Here is a 17,080-nt window from a genome sequence, read left to right on the forward strand (position 1 = left end):
AAGTCAGAAAGAAGCTTAGTGACTCAATTGGGAGGCTAGCTAGGACATCTTGCGACCTGGTTAAATCTGAAGGAGTTGTTTTTTTCTAAAGTTTAGGTGTGTGAGTAGGCTCAGATATACTCTCCAGGGTGAGGATGACTCTGGATGGGATGGAGAAAGTCCAGTAGGAGACAGCAAAGCCACTGAGGCAATCAGCCAGGACTTACCCTAGTGGAGTAGTAGGTATCCATGGCTTCAATTATTGGGTGGATAGAACACTGTAATGGGAACTGGGAGCAGGATATCCGTGGGTTCCCAGAGATGGACAGAAAAACTGTGGGACTTATACTGTGGAGCAAGATTGGGACAAGGCTCTAAAGCCAGCCCAAAATACATTTATTAGACCTGGATACAAGGTTAAAACTAGATTCACCACATCATAACCTTGATACTTGATGGTTTGATGCTGAATTGAACCACTCTGACCCCCAACCTCATTACACACTGAGTGGATAGAAACAGTTCTACATCTGTGGGACTTCTCTTCCATCCATCTCTGCATCTGATAGAGGATATTTGGCACCATTCACTCCTGGTACAGAGAGCAAAGAGAAGTGAGCTGTGGACCTATTTCCAATCTGAGCACTTCAAAAACCCAATAGGGCCTCAGAATAAAGCAGAAAGTTAAAATTTCAGAGAATATAATTAAATGACTACAGAGATGAGGTTGGAGAGGACAAGTGATGCTGAAGGAATTAGTAAAAGTGGAAAACCATTTATCACTCTGAATTCTGAAGGGGCAAGGAGAGGAAAATGAAGCTGATGAGAGTAGAAGCTGAGAATTTGAGGCCCTGACATAATGTCCTTCTAGAGGTGCAGCTTTCCTATGACAACTGAGACACTGAGACAAGAAGAAAGCAAGGGGATAAGTGCCTTGACCTCTCTCTGTCCCAGACTCCTGCTGTGCCTGCCCACTGAGGAACCTCAGAGCCCAGAGAATAAGGGAACACCAGTGATGGAAGGGATCAAACCTCAGGGCACCAGGGCAGGGCCTGGACATGAGGGAGAACACATGGAGAATGATGTAAATATCTACAACATGGTCAAGGCCACCGAAAACCATTTAGTCTGTCAGGGTTTTTGTTTGTTTGTTTTGTCTTTTCTAGGGCCGCACCAGCAGCATATGGAGGTTCCCATGCTGGGGGTCTAATTGGAGCTGTAGCTGCCAGCCTATGCCACAGCAACAGCAACTGGGGATCCAAGCCACGTCTTCGACCTACACCTCAGCTCAGGGCAATGCCGGTTCCTTAACCCACTGAGCGAGGCCAGGGATCGGACCTGCAACCTCATGGTTCCAAGTCAGATTCGTTAACCACTGAGCCATGATGGGAACTCCTAGTCTGTCATTTTTGACTTATATTTTTCAAATAAATTACCCTCATGGCCTTTAACCATCTTCTACTTATCAAAGCAAAGGCCTTAGAGATGAAATATTTCATAAACACATATCATTTAAATAATTTTTTAGTGTAGGATCTTAGAAATTTGTTTGCATTGCTCAAAAATATCTCAAAACCCAAAAAACAAATCTGTGTGTGTTGACATGTAAGATGATCTCCCTTTCACTGAGAAGGATGCTCAAAGAGCCTGCAGGAGCTGAGACTTGTCCATATACCTAAAGTGACACAGTGAGGTCTCATATTAAGGTTATAGAAATCCCCAATTGACAGCATGCTTCCACACTGCCATGAAACTCTGTGAGTGACTTGGGACCAGTGCAATGGGACCAATCCCATTCCATATTTACTGACCACCTAATATGTCTCAGACACTGCACTAGAGGCATAGGAGAACTAGAGTGGCAGTAAGACATCATGGAATCAGATTTGTAGTCCTTTTAGAGACTCACCTAAAAGTACCTGCAATCTGCATACTGCTGGCATGCCAGTGATATTTTTGCCTATTTTTATAATAGTGGAAAAGCTATCGTCTACTCATTTGGTCCAATAATCTTCCTTCCATATTTTAGATCCTTTTATGATACCATTTTAACTTCTTCTCTTTCTCCATCTCTTCCTTCCTACCCACATTCACCAATTCTGTCTGCCTTACCATGTACAGAGAGCCAGTAGTTCCAGGGAAAGTACTGTGCAAGGATGAGGTTGCCTCTTGACCCAAGGGATAGGGGATCCTTTGGGCTCTGAGGGGTATTTGTCCTCTGGTTATAACACCACGGAGTTAATTATCAAGCATCTCCAGGTACTTGGTATGGAAACAGGCAAATTACACATATAATCTCCTTTAATTTGTTCTTACGCATGCAATTTATTTGTGCACATCAGTTCTTTTCTTATAGTGCTGCTGCTACCAAAATGATGAGTGTCATGAAACTAATGAAAAGCAAATCATCCTGATGTCTAACTTTGAAGGCACTTTCTCAGTCTTCTCGGTTTTATGTAGATCTCACTTGTTTTAATGCACACAAGTCTAAATGTAAGATAAAGTCAAAATGGCTAAGTGGGGGGAAAGCCTTGAAAAGAGAAAATGGACATCATGAGGCTTGTGCTAGACTAACACTGGGCGAATTTCACCAACACACTTTTATAGTATAGTAGATAAAGAGGCAGCATGGACACTAAGCCCAAATACTTGGTAACTCAGCCCACTCCATTGTTCTGAGGCAGATCTCTCATGGGATTGTATTCCTTTCCTTCTGTCTTGAGCCCTCTTTCCCTGAAAACATCTCACTTTTTTTTTCTGCCACTTTTTTCTTCATTTTTAAAAAACCAGCATGGGCTTTGGGGAAGGTTTCCTCAGCAACTCTGGGAAAAGTTGCATTCAATTACAGAACCGTAGACATTTAGAGTCAGGAGGCCATTTGGAAATCATCTAATTCATCTTCTTCACCTCAAGTGCTAAGGACCCACAGTCTAGCAATGTAGGAATAGAAATGTCTGGAGTGATGGAAATTTTCCAAATCTGTATTGTCTGCTACAGTAGCCACTAGCCACATGTAGCTATTGTACACTTGAAATGTGATTACCATGACTGAATTCTAAATTTTATTTACCTGTAATTTAATTTAAATTCAGATAGTCCCATAGGGATAGAGGCTACCATATTGAATAGTGGAGGTCTAGAAAGTTCTTGGATTGTACCCAGTGTCACACTGTAAAGTGGAAGAACTCACCTGATTATACAGGCCTTTGAATCAGCTCAGGGGTCTTTAATGGTTTCAAATACTTCAGTAAATCAACCAACTTAGCACAGAATGCATAATTAAGGTGCAGGGGAGAAGTATTGGCTGCCTTGGCATTGACAAACCAGAAAAAAAAAGCAAAATTAGGGTTGTCAGAATCTGGCAGGGCAAGAGGATTAGGGGTCCATCAATAGTAGCATCTTGTAATATGGTTATACCAGATATGATGCTCATATGCATGAAAAGATAAAGATGTTTGGAGGCATTTTAAACTCTCTGTAAAGACATCTGTAGTGGAAGCCAGAATGTTTATAGAACCATACACATTAGGCAGTGGTGGGGGGGACAAGAAAGAATTGAATGGGTATAAACATGTTCAATTTATCAGGAGCAGGGAGTTTATAGACAAGCTCCTAAAAATGACAAGTTCAGGGACAGATAAGGAGTTCACTGGTTGCCTAGTGGTTAAGGATCCAGTATTATCACTGTTGTGGCCTGGGTTCGGTCCCTGGCCTGGCAACTTCTGCATGTCATGGGGGTGGCCATATCCTGGCAGACTGGGGCAATGTGTCAGGAGAGATGGATAGGTACAGAGGGAGTTAACACTTCTCTGCATTTTATTATTTTTATTTGTGTTTGTGCTTTTTTTTTAAATAAATAAAAGCAATTTTTATGAGCTTTATGGGTTTGAAATTAGGCAGAAAATTATCAGAAAAAAATTTTTTAAGTGGAAGGATGCCCGGAAAGAACACTGAAGGCACAATTAAGTAGATCACTGCTTTTCCTCATGTATTTCGCCAGACATACAAAAATATTTACCCATAGAATCACTTGTATTTGTCTAATATATAAGGCCAGAGATTTTTTGTCTGGCAATCTCAGTCTCTGGCTGCAGTAAGTTAGATCTTCTGAATAATTATTCAAGGCCGTCAAAATAAGATAAATCAGGCTGAATATAACACAAATGCAAACACAGCTCTTAACACACTCCAGTTGAAGAACAGCAAATATAAAGGCAGTTGTGATCTTGGCTCTTGAAATATTCCAGGAAAGAGTGTTCTTTGTACAGGGTCTACCCTGGCTATTTGACACACATGCTGAGAATTGAATGAGGTTAGAACCAAGAAGGAGCTCACTTATGAGAGTTAAGGGAAGCAAGGCAGAGATGCCCAGGTGGTGTCAATTAAAGTCCATTTGGAGGGTGGGACAGAGGCTATCAGGTGGCAGGTTTTACTGGGAAAGAACACAGCTCAGGAGCTGGGAGCTGCAGAGTCTGCTGATCCCTGGGCTGTAGCATCGGCCATTGCAGCAACTGGTGCCTCCTTCTTTCTTTGTTTCTAGTCCTTTAGTGCTTGTGAAGCTGCTCTCCAAGTCATGCAGCAGTTTCTGGAAGAAGGAGCTCCTCCAGTCCAAGTGGTATCCCAGGCATTCCTGGGCCTCATCCTGAAGTGAGGCCCTTCACTCGGGTTGGCAGGCTCCTTCTCCCTCTGCTCCTGCTGCTGCCGACTGTTCTCCCGTACTGTGGCATCTTGGCCACGCACTCTACTATGAGCTGCTCCCTGGCTTGACGCTTCTGCTCCTCTGCCAGCTGCTGCACCCTCAGCAACTCCTGCACAGCCACTAGGCTTGGGTATCACTGGCTCTCCTTGACCTTCAGCTTCTGCAGCTGTTTTCACGGTGGACACAGAGAAGCAAAGGCCACCTGGGAGGTGGCGTTATGCTGTGCCAACTGCTTAGCCACATAGAGCAGCCCCAGCTTTCAGCAAGGGGTGATTGGTCATCTTGGGCAGGCCACCAGAGCCCCAGCAAGCAGTGTGGAGGCAGAGGCACTGTGGCCACAGGCGCTCTGGTCCCGTGTCCCAGGCAGGCTGTGCACTGGCCACGTGAGTGGCACCGTCTAGGCCATTAAAGTGCTTTTTTGAACTCAGTTTTGAGTATCCTGGAAGTCTGGCTGTGGATAAGAAGATGGGTATTTGACCTTCTGAGGAGGTATTGTACGGACACTGAAGGGCCAGCCTCAGAATGTGGTGAGTCCACAGATCCTAAGGAGGCATGGATATCTGGGTGAATGATATGGTTCATGGACTGGAGAACAAACAAGACTAAATTGAAAACTGGACCTCAATCAACCAGTTGAAGAAAAGCCATGCCCAATGCAGTTTCTCCTCATTTGCACTGGAGAATAGGTAAGTGGGGGTATCAATGGGGTGCACCATAATGTAGCCACCTGATCTTCTGACCATGGTATGATAAGACCCTAAGTGTAATGATTAATTTATTCATATATGATCCTCATACTTGATTTTAGCGTCTCTATTTTCAGCTTTCACTTCTAAAAATTCCATTTTGATTCATTTTACATTCTTGAAGATGATCCATGGAGTAAACCTCTCAAAAACTCATTGTACCTCTGTGGTTTAAAATGGTGCAGGATTTTCTCCATCTAGGCCCTACCAGGGCAAAGGAAATAAAATTAAAGCAAGTTTATTTGCTTTCATTTCCTGTTATAAATGAATTCTGAAGACAGTCTCATCCATGATTTTTATATGACTGATGGGCCTGGAAAAACTCAAGGATTCCCTCCTCCTACCTAAGTTGACTGCAGACTGACTAACCTAGTGGGCAGTATCCCAGTGGGCATTTTTTGGTCTCCAAAACGAGATTTTTGCCAAAAATTCCCAAGGAAACTGTAAGCTAGCTCTAGATAGTATCCAGACTTCCTCACTTTCCTCCAGTTTCTGTAGATCCTTTTTATCAAGTTTGAATCTTCCCTCCAGAAACTCCCTTGCTTTCATTTTAGGCTCTTTGCTCTTGTAGGATGTCATCAATCACTACAGGTGTCCTACTTATTTCAAAATCAATTTCACAAAAAGTCATGCCTTCTGTCTTAGTCTTCTCAGGCTTTCATGACAAAATATCATAGACTGGATGCCTTAAACAACACATTTTAATTCTTTTTAAAAAATAATTCAATGGGAGTTCCTTTCATGGCTCAGTGGTTAATGAATCTGACTAGGAACCATGAGGTTGCAGGTTCGATCCCTGGCCTTGCTCAGTGGGTTAAGGATCTGGCATTGCCCTGAGCTGTGATGTAGGTTGCAGACACGGCTCGGATCCCACATTGCTGTGGCTCTGGTGTAGGCCAGTAGCAACAGCTCCAATTGGACCCCTAGCCTGGGAACCTCCATATGCTGCAGGAGTGGCCCTTGAAAAGGCAAAAAGAGAAAAAACAAAGAACAAACAAATAATAATAATTCAATGAATTTTATTATATTTACAATTGTACAATCATCATCACAACCTAACTTTAGAACATTCCCATGCCAAACCCCTAGTCCACACATCCTTCTCCTGCCACCTGTCCCTTTTAGTAACCATATGTTTTTCAAAGTGTGAGTCTGTTTCTGTTGTGCAGATAAGTTCATTTGTATACTTTTTTTAAGATTCCACTTATAAGTGATATATGATATTTGTATTTCTCTTCACTTATGATGATAATCTTTAGTTGCATCCATATTGCTCCAAATGCCATTATTTCATTCTGTTTTACGGCTGAGTAATATTCCATTGTATTTATGTACCACATCTTTATCCGTTCCTTTGTCAATGGACATTTAGGTTTCTTCCATGCCTTGGCTAATGCATGTAGTGCTGCAGTGAACAGTGGGGTACCTGTATATTTTCAAGTCATGGTTTTCTCTGGAGAGATGCCCAGGAGTGGGATTGATGGATCATATGGCAGTTCTATTTTTAGTTTTTTTGAGCAAACTCCATACTGTTTTCCAGAGTGGTTGCACCAGTATACATCCCCACCTACAGTGTAATAGGGTTCCCTTTTCTCTATACCTTTTCCAGCACTTATTGTTTGCAGACTGAGCATCTTGCATGTGTTTCTTGGCCATCTGCATGTCTTCTTTGGAGAAATGTCTGTTTAGATCTCCCCATTTTTTGATGGGGTGTTTGTTTTGTTTTGTTTTTGATAATTCTTTTATAGTTCGGGAGGCCGGGAAGTCCAAAGTCAGGGTGTCAACTGATTGATTTCTGATGAAGGCTCTCTTCTTAACCTGCATGTGGTTGACTTCTCACTAACTACTCAGATGGCCTTTCCCCTGTTCAGGCACATGGAGGGGGAGAGAAATAGCTCTCTTCTACTTATTATAAGGTCAGTAATGACATCATGAGACCCCCACCATTATGACTAATCAAACCTTAATTTCTACCCAAAGGCCTCATGCTCAAATATTACCACCCTGGGGATTTGGTTTTAATATATTAATTTGTGGGGGAAAACAAGCATTCATTCCAAAACATTATACCCCAGCCCTCATCCCCCAAATCATGTCTTTCTCTTATGCAAAATACATTCATTCCATACCACAGCCACCAAAGTTTCCACTCTTCCCAGAATCAACGCTAAAGTCTAAAACCTGATATATAATCTAAATTAGATGTGAGATTGGAGGTATATAATTTTCCTGAGGCAAAATTTGTCTCCGGCTATGAATCTGTTAAATAAGGCAAAGTTTTATGTTTCCAAAATATAGTGTTATAGGCATAAACTAGACATTCCCATTCCATTGGGATAAATAGGAAAGAAGTTAAGGGTGACAGGACCCAAGGAAATTGAAAACCTAGCAAAGCAAATTCCACTTCACCTCAAAGCTTGAGAAAAATCCTTGTTGGTTCACTGCTCTGACCTCCAGACCCATGGAGATGGCAGTTGCAACTTCTGGACCCACGAAGGTGGTTGTCCCATCCTCAGACCTCTGGGTTGGTAGCCCATCCCTCAAGGCTTTGCCAGTGGCAGTAAGCTCCCAAGGATGGAGAAGCCCTGTCCCCAGAGCTCTGGGCAGTAGCTAGTATAATGGAGGCAGTCCTGATCATTTCTGAATCATTTTCAGAGTCATCCTTTTCTTTTCTCAAAGCACAGCACACATTCACAACTGAATAGCTGCCCGGTTCAGTACTGTAGGATCAAATAATTTTGACAATTTCTTACTATTTTCTGTCCCCTTCATTTGCAGATGGTACTGTTTCACTTGTAGCATCCCATCTCCATTCCTGGCTTCTGCTGATATGGCTGCTTAAGTCTTGGAGTGGTGTCCAGGATCACTTTATTAAATGGTTGTCCAGTCCTACTCTTAGTGTTCTCTTCAAAATAAGCTGTCTCATTTTTTTTTTAGTATGGATAAACCAATAATTTTACAATATCCTTAAGTTTTGATTCTTTTTTTTTTGGTTAACTATTCTATTTTCATCCCTATCCTTTTGCATTTCACTGTAAGGACTAAGGAAGACCAGGCCACACCTTCAATGCTTTGCTTGGAAAGCTCTCCTGCCAAATATCCAGCTTCATCACTCACAAATTCTACCTTCCACAAAACACTAGCATACATTTTAGCCAAATCCTCTACTACTTTATAACCAGGATCTCCTTTCTTCCAATTTCCATGTTCCCCATTTCCATTTGAGAATTCACCAGAATTACCTTTAGCTTCCATATTTCTAGCATATACCTCAAAATACTGCCAGCCTGTACTCATTACTGGTTTCTAAGTCACTTCCACACTTTTAGATTTTTTTTTTTTACAGCAGTATCCACTTCTTGGTACCCAAATCTGTATTAGTCTGCCCAGACTGCCATGGCAAAATGTCACAGTACATGATGGGTGGTTTACATGATGGAAATGTATTTTCTCAACAGTTCTGGAGGCTTGAAAGTCCCAGGTCAAGATACCAGATGATTCCATTTCTGGTAAGGGCTCTCTTCCTGGCTTGCAGGTGGCTGCCTTCTTGTTATATCCTCTACTCAATTGTCTCCCAAAGGCTCCATTTCCAAATAGCATCATGTTTGGATTTAGGGTTTCAGTACGTGAATTTTGAGGAAGGAAATAAACATTCAGTCTAAACAACTACTTACCATGAATGTATGTTCGTGGCTCACAGGCCTGGCTGCCTAAGATCCTTTGCTTTATGATCCAACCCTCTGATTAGGCTAATTTATCCCTCTTGATTTGTTTTCCTCCAGCCCCTTAGCATGAGTGAGTGAACTTGGATTACACCACCCACAGGAGATGTTTGCCTGCATTTTAGTCTACACAGTATAATTTATGAATTTATATAACCACTCTTGTCCCCTCCTCAGAATATCTTTCACCTCAAAACCCATCACTTGTATTTTTTTTCTTGACTTCAATTACATCTCTAGCCAGTGTAGCGGTTTCCTTGGTTCATATAGGACCAAAACTGATACATATTTGACAGGCGTGTGGTGCTGCTGAGAATTACCCTGATAACAGAGTGACGTGAAGACAGCCAGCCAGGAATTTCACATTAACTTCCAATCTCAGGTTTTGTATTAGCTCTCAATCTGTTTATTATAGTTTCCAGTGCTCTGTGTTGTTTGCTTAACTTTTGGCATTCTGTCTTTAGCGATTTGACCATTTGGAGGTCAGCTTGACCCAAGCACAAAGCAATCTGACAGTCTAATTTCTTTTATGCCACCTGAGGTGTCCTCTGAGTTGCAGCTGGGGGAAATTCAACACTAAATTGTTTTTGTAATTGTTGATGTGTTGAAAGCTTGCAGTGTCCATCTTCAAAATCAGGCAAGGAGGTTTCCAGCTGGCTAGGACTTCAACAGAGTAATTCAAAGCTTAAGTCATGGACCCATGACAAATAGCTCCTATAGCTCTCTGCTGGTTAAAGGGAAATATCAGAAAGAGATTGGGTGGATTCTTGTAATTCCCATGGTTGCTGAGTGGGTTAAGGACCCGACGTTGTCTCTCTGAGGATACCTGGATTTGCCCAGCAGGTAAGGATCCAGCATTTTGGCACAAGCTTCAGTGTAGGTCACGTATGTAGCTCGGATCTCATGTCGTTGTGTGTGTGTGTGTGTGGTTCCAGCTGCAGCTCCAATTAGACTCCTAGCACAGGAACTTCCATATGCTGCAGGAAAAAAAAAAGCAAAAAATAGCAAAAAGAGCTTATGTGGCTTTTTAAAAATTTAGGTAGGAAGAATGAAGATCAAAGAGGGAAAGAGGGAGAGATGAAGAAAGAAGGATAACAAATGGTTTTTATACATAAATGTTTTCTCATCTTAATATAAGAGATTTGGAGACGTTTTTATTTTACTACTGAATCTACTTCTGACGTTAATCATGATTTAAATTAGTTATTGGCTACTGAATATAGATAATCTTTGTCTTTAACATCAGTGAAGTTGTGATAATATATCCAGGACTTCAAAGAATGCAGATTATTTACAGGTTTTATGGGAAGGTTTTCTTTTTCTTTTTTTTTTTCTTTTTGTTTTTTAGGGCCACACCTGTGGCACATGAAAGTTCTCAGGCTAGGGGTCAAATTGGAGCTGCAGCTTTTGGCCTACACCACAGCCACATCAAAGCAGGATCCAAGCCGCATCTGCAACCTACACCACAGCTCACAGCAAGGCCTGCTCCTTAACCCACTGAGCAAGGCCAGGTATTGGAACCCTCATCTTCATGGATTATAGTTGGGTTTATAACCCACTGAGCCACAGTGGGAGTTCCCAAAGGGAAGGTTGTCAGGTATGGGAAAACTTGAAATCAGAAAATCTTTAATTCTAAACTCTTTAATTAATGATGCCATATCAATTATTTAAGCTCCTAGGACCTTAGTATCCAAATTTGCAGTTTGAGAGGGTTGATGGAATGATGTTTAAGACTTTCATAAGTTCTAAAACAAGTATTCTATTCCATGCTATGCTATTCTGTTCTGTTATACGGTGCTGTTAAAATCACTCATAAGTGGGAAAATCATATAGTTGACCATCCAAAACAGGACAGGTTGTTTTGTTTTGTTTTGTCTTTTTAGTGCCACACCTGTGGGATATGGAAGTTCCCAGGCTAGGGGTTTAATGAGAGCTACAGCTGCTGACCTATACCACAGCCACAGCAACTATGTCTCTTTACGCAATGAGTGAGGCCAGGGATTGAACATGTATCGTCATGAATACTAGTTGGGTTTGTTACCACTGAGCCACAACAGGAACTCCCAGGACAGTTTTGATATCCTTCAAATTCAAAATGAAATATTGCTTTCTCAAAGAATTAACCTTTTAAAATGTTTGAAAGATCACAGAGGGAGATGGGAGGTAATTTAATTGTTTTCTTATGTAATTTGGAAATAAAAATTTTACTGCTAATAAAGAACACTTTATTTACATCAATGCTAGCACATCTGTACCTCTAGCCTAATTGTGTTGGATGCCATGCCTGGAGTTCCCATTCAAGGGGCTTCTTTGATAAGAATCCTTCTTTGTGCACTGCTTCCTCCCATCCTGTGAGTCAGGAATGCCCCCTTGGGGCTCCCATAGCGCCAGAGCAAACTCCTAGCACAGTAGCCAGTGTACTGTCTTATAATTGTTGCTTTCCTTGCCTTTCTCATCCTGAAGCTGGAGGGCAGAATCTGGCTCTTTCATCTCTGTTGCCCCAGGACATGGGCACCAGTGTTGAGAACACAGGGAGGCAGGTAAAGCCCAGATAAAGAAGCATTCCTTCATGGGTCATGTCATGCAAGACTCACTTGCCTGGACCTCAGTGTGATGCCTCAGCATTTAGTACCTAGGTGCCTTGCTTGTCTTACTCTAGCCCAGGCCCTGATGGATACAGTGCTTAGCACATAATAATCCTGTAGCAAGGCCAGTGACACAGGCTAAAGTACTGAGCTTTGGAGTTTTTTTTAAATGTAGTTTTTTATTATTTCAGTATGGTGAGGCCAACAGATTGGAAAATGATGGCCATTGAAATTATGGTTTTTTACAGTTCCCAAAAGGACGGATCAACTCATGCCATAGAGGGGTCACACAGGGTAGCCTCAGGGTTGGTCAAGACCCAGAGGGAACTTGAGGAAAACACAAGGAAAAGACTTTATTGTAGTTTCTGTTAGAAGGAATAAGAAGGACAGGGCAAGCAGGCTTAGGATTAGCTAGTTTGTTTGAAGAATTTCAGTGGATTCTTAGGAATAGAGGCTGTCTCTCTCATTGTCTGCTCCCTTGCCCTGGAGTTATGAGGTCAGAGGAATAGTGTCCCGAGTGTGAGAGCCAAGATAAAGGAGGTGGTTGGGATCTGGACTTTGCAAGTGGAAGGAACACTTCTAGGCCTATAGCTCCAGGAATTAATTAGCCCTGAGAAGGCCGTAACTCTAGGTCAGCAAGGCCCCAAAATGTCAAAGCATCAGAAGGAAAAGGCATATTTAATCCAGCCTTCTCTGAGCTTGAATATGTGCTGCCATATAAAAGCCTCATGACCTTAAGCAATATCTCAGAAAACAGGAGTGTTAATAATGCAGCAACCTTACTGGGTTGTCATGAGGATTCAAGCAAAGAGCCTGGTACATAGCAGGTGCTCAAGAAATGTAAACAATAGTCAGTATGCGAAGTAGAATATCTGTAACATGGCATATGCGTTTGTGCATGTATACCACAGTTTGTGTGGAGAGAGGGCTTTGTGCTCTTTTGAAAATAACCTCCACTTTTGATGTGCAGAAACTTTTAAGTTTAATTAAGTCCCATTTGTTTATTTTTGTTTTTACTGTCATTATTCTAAGAGGTGGATCTGAGACTATGTTGCTGTCATTTATGTCAGAGAGTGTTTGGCCTATATTAAACTTAAAAGTTTCTGTACAGCAGGAGTTCCCGTCATGGTGCAGCGGTTAACGAATCTGACTAGAAACCATGAGGTTGTGGGTTCAGTCCCTGGCCTTGCTCAATGGGTTAAGGATCTGGTGTTGCTGTGAGCTGTGGTGTAGGTTGCAGATGCGCTCGGATCCTGTGTTGCTGTGGCTCTGGCATAGGCTGGTGGCTGTGGCTCCAATTGGACCCCTAGCCTGAGAATCACCATATGCCATGGGAGCAGCCCTAGAAAAGGCAAAAAGACAAAAAAAAAGTTTCCGTACAGCAAAGGAAACCCTAAACAGAAAGAAAACCCACAGAATGGGAGAAAATATTTGCAAATGAATCAACTGACAAGGGATTAATCTCAAAAATTTATGAACACCTCCTACAGATCCATACCAAAAAAACAAACAACCCCATCAAAAAATGGGCAGAAGATCTAAACAGACAGTTCTCCAAAGAAGACATACAGATGGCCAAAAAACACATGACAAGATGTTCAACATCACTCATTATTAGAGAAATGCAAATCAAAACCACTATGAGGTACCACCTTCCACCAAGCCAGAATGGCCATCATCAAAAAGTCTACAAACAATAAGTGCTGGAGAGGGTGTGGAGAAAAAGGAACCCTATTACACTGTTGGTGGGATTGTAAATTGGGGCAACCACTATTGAAAACAGTATGGAGATTCCTCAGAAAACTAAAAATAAAACAACCATTTGATCAGTAATCCCACTCCTGGGCATCTATCCAGAGAAAACCATGACTCGAAAGAACACATGTACTCCAGTGTTCATTGCAGCACTATTTGCAACAGCTAAGACATAGAAACAACCTAAATGTCCATTGACAGAGGAGTGGATCAAGAAAATGTGGTACATATACACAATGGAATATTACTCAGCCATTAAAAGGAATGGGATATCGGCATTTTTAGCAACATGGATGGACCTAGAAATTATCGTGCTAGATGAAGTCAGTCAAACAATGAGACACCATCATCAAATGCTTTCACTTACATGTGGAATCTAAAAAAAGGACAGAATGAACTTCTTCACAGAACAGATACTGACTCACAGACTTTGAAAAACTTATGGTTTCCAAAGAAGACAGTTTGGGGGTGGGGGGATGTGCTGGGGTTGTGGGATGTAAATGCTATAAAATTGGGTTGTGATGATCATTGTACAACTATAAATGTAATAAATTCATTGAGTAATATAAAAAATTAAATAAAAAAAGAAAGAAAATAACCTCCGCTTTTGGCCACTTTGAGTAATATTCTGAATAAGTCTGCAAAATAGGCTACCTGCTCCTGGAAACTTGAGTCTCTCTCCACGGTCCCGAAACTTCTTGCTTTGAACACAGCTAAAAATAACCCAAATAACTTCCTTACCTAGGAGATGATGGTGCTACAGACCTCACAGTGGAAGTCAGGAGATAGAGGGATTGTGTATGTATATTCCAAAGAAAGTTTCTGGGACTTTCTAAAGCTTCAAAAAAAGTTAGTTTTGAATACTTTGCAAGTTTCAGAAGAATCTCTCTATAGGCTGGTACAGTGATAGCAACAGCTTCTTCCAACATCAAGCAGGAATTTTTATTAGCATGAGGGCATGTTCAAGAGACGCCCTAAACACTGCACATAGAAGCAGCCGTAGACAAAGGATAAGCTTTGTGATGAAACATTAGTTTCCATTTGACAACGTTTAGGGATTGGAGGTGATAGAGAGCACTTAACTTCAGACCTTGTGCCTCCTATACCTGGGTTTACATCACTGGATTCGAAGAGGAGAAAAATCACAGGGAAGAAGCGGTCCTGTGTTTGTGGCAGAGACAAACATAGCAGCATTCTCCAGGGAAGTGTGCTAGTCTTATGCTGTCACTCAGTGTAAAATAGGATCCAGATCAGGAATCCTATGACAGTGAGAAGCCTTCCCCTGGGCTTCCTTCAGGGCTTGGAGTGGGTCTTTGCCAGGCAGCATTAGTAGGCTGCCATTATTTAAACCAAGCCTAAGTACATAGAAAGAGACTAGAGTGTGGGAAGCATAAACATGCTCTTAACTTCTCTAATTATAACAGTTAAAATATTTCTTCCTGCTCTGAGAAGTACCCATGTACTTTGGAACCGTGACATTGAGCCCATATACTATTAAGCCCTCACTACTCAAAAAACAATGTTACTAAGTGTTAAATGGTCTCTTTACTCTTTTTAGTCATTTTTAGTGTATTTCTTTTAAGAAAAAACTACAGTAACATTTACTGCAACTTTTACATTGTGGAATTTGTTGACAGAATATAGGTTACAGCACTGACCTTTGGAAAAATTACTTTCCTTGAGATAATTTATAACTTGTAGAAGGCATTTGGTGTCTTAATGTTTTCTTTTAGTTTCTTACTCTGTCACTGTTTCTTTTTATTGCATGAAGTAGACTCAGTATCCAGCAAAGCTTCTAGGATGAAAGCAGCTATCTATTTCCCAAATAGACTCTGAAGGATAGACTGAGATGGAGTAAAGGGCTGTGCACCTGTGAGCCTGATTAACCTTTGTGTTGTTGGGTGAAAACTCTTGGCTCAGGTAAAGAAGGAAGAGGAGGAAGGGGAGGTAAAATGATGACAAGGTTTTTGGGTTTGTTTGGGCGTTAAGAATGCCCAAACTATGCTTTTTACAGATTTTCATAGACAATCTCCATCACAACTCTTTGAGGTAGGTTATCATCTTCTCCATTTTATAGATATGGGCGTTGAACCATAGCAAAGTTAATTGTCCAGAATCACAATTACTGAGTCCATTAGTAAACGAACCTAATTCTGATTAAACTGTTCAATTATTTTTCTTTATCAAATTATACAAGTAAATAGATATTAATTAAAATCAAGTGGGACTTGGAAGTTCCTGTCGTGGCTTAGTGGTTAACGAATCTGACTAGGAACCATGAGGTTGCAGGTCCGATCCCTGGCCTTGCTCAGTGGGTTAACAATCTGGCGTTGCCCTGAGCTGTGGTGTAGGTCACAGACGTGGCTCTGATCCTGAGTTGCTATGGCTCTGGCATAGGCCGGCAGCTATAGCTCCGGTTAGACCCCTAGCCCAGGAACATTCATATGCTGAGGGTGTGGCCCTAGAAAAAGGCATAAAAAAAAAATTCAAGTGGGACTAAAGGATTTAATGTGAGAAATCTTTCCCCATTCAGTCCTGCTCTACAGGGCAATATATTTTTAACTCTTCTTGGTTTTTTTCCTGATTTGTATCCTCATATTTCTAAAAATTGTGGTTGTATTGGGTTTTTTTATTTATCAAGTCATAACCTTCCTGTGATGGTTCATATGACTCTGTTTTGCCTACACATATCCCCACTCTGATCTATTATAGTTGTTTCAATCGCAATGTTTACTATTTCTATGTAAATGATATCCTCTGCTGATTAAAGGATTCCTTCTTTCTTATTTTTACAATTTAAATTTTTAAAGGTTTTTTTTTTCCCCCTGGGTCAGGGGTTGAACCTGGCCATAGAAAAGACCCAAGCCATTGCAGTGGCCAGGTCCTTAACCTGCTGTGCCACAAGGGAACTCCAATTTTTTTCTTAGAATTAATATTTACCTAATTATTTCATTCACTGATTTAGCTGCAAGTGTCTTACAAATGTCTTTTCAAGTGTTCCAATAGATCTATCAAACACTGCTTTTCAAATGAGCTCTAAGTTAAAACACACAACCCTAGAGATCATCCTCTTCCTTTCCTTCCAGGAAAGACTGGTTTCCTTTCACACAGTCCTGCCAGATACCATGCATCCATATCTTTCTATGCTTTCATACCCATTTTTGATAGGCTGTTTCCTCCAGTGATTTCTTTTAAGAGGAGTTATTGTTTGTTATTGGAGTTTCCTTTCTTTTACATGGTTGAGCAGTTTGGCTGAATAAGGATTCTAGGTTGAAACTCAGAATTTTGAAAGTGATGCTTCATTCTTTTTTTTAGTTTCCTATGCAGCTGTTGAAAAGTCCTTTGCAATTCTAGATCCTATTCTATTACATATGACCTAACTGTTCAGCTTTAAAAGCTTTTAGGTGCTTCTCTTCATGCTCACTGTACTGAAACATCACTATACTATACATTGTATAGCATTTGTGGGTGTGTGTGTTGTGCTTCTTTTTTTATCTTGGCATCTCTGTTTATTTATTTTTTTCTTCTGGTGATTCCTAACCCTCAATACTGGAAGTTTTTCTTATATTATTCTTTAATACTATAATTGTGATT

At 41.1% G+C, this 17,080-nt stretch overlaps 1 pseudogene; it reads right to left on the reverse strand.

Moving 5' to 3' along the window:
• Positions 1–4,428: 4,428 nt before the first annotated feature.
• On the reverse strand, positions 4,429–9,027 carry LOC125110397 (growth arrest and DNA damage-inducible proteins-interacting protein 1-like; annotated as a pseudogene).
• Positions 9,028–17,080: the final 8,053 nt, after the last annotated feature.

The sequence above is a fragment of the Phacochoerus africanus genome, chromosome 1 (assembly GCF_016906955.1).
Source record: "Phacochoerus africanus isolate WHEZ1 chromosome 1, ROS_Pafr_v1, whole genome shotgun sequence".
NCBI lineage: Eukaryota > Metazoa > Chordata > Mammalia > Artiodactyla > Suidae > Phacochoerus > Phacochoerus africanus.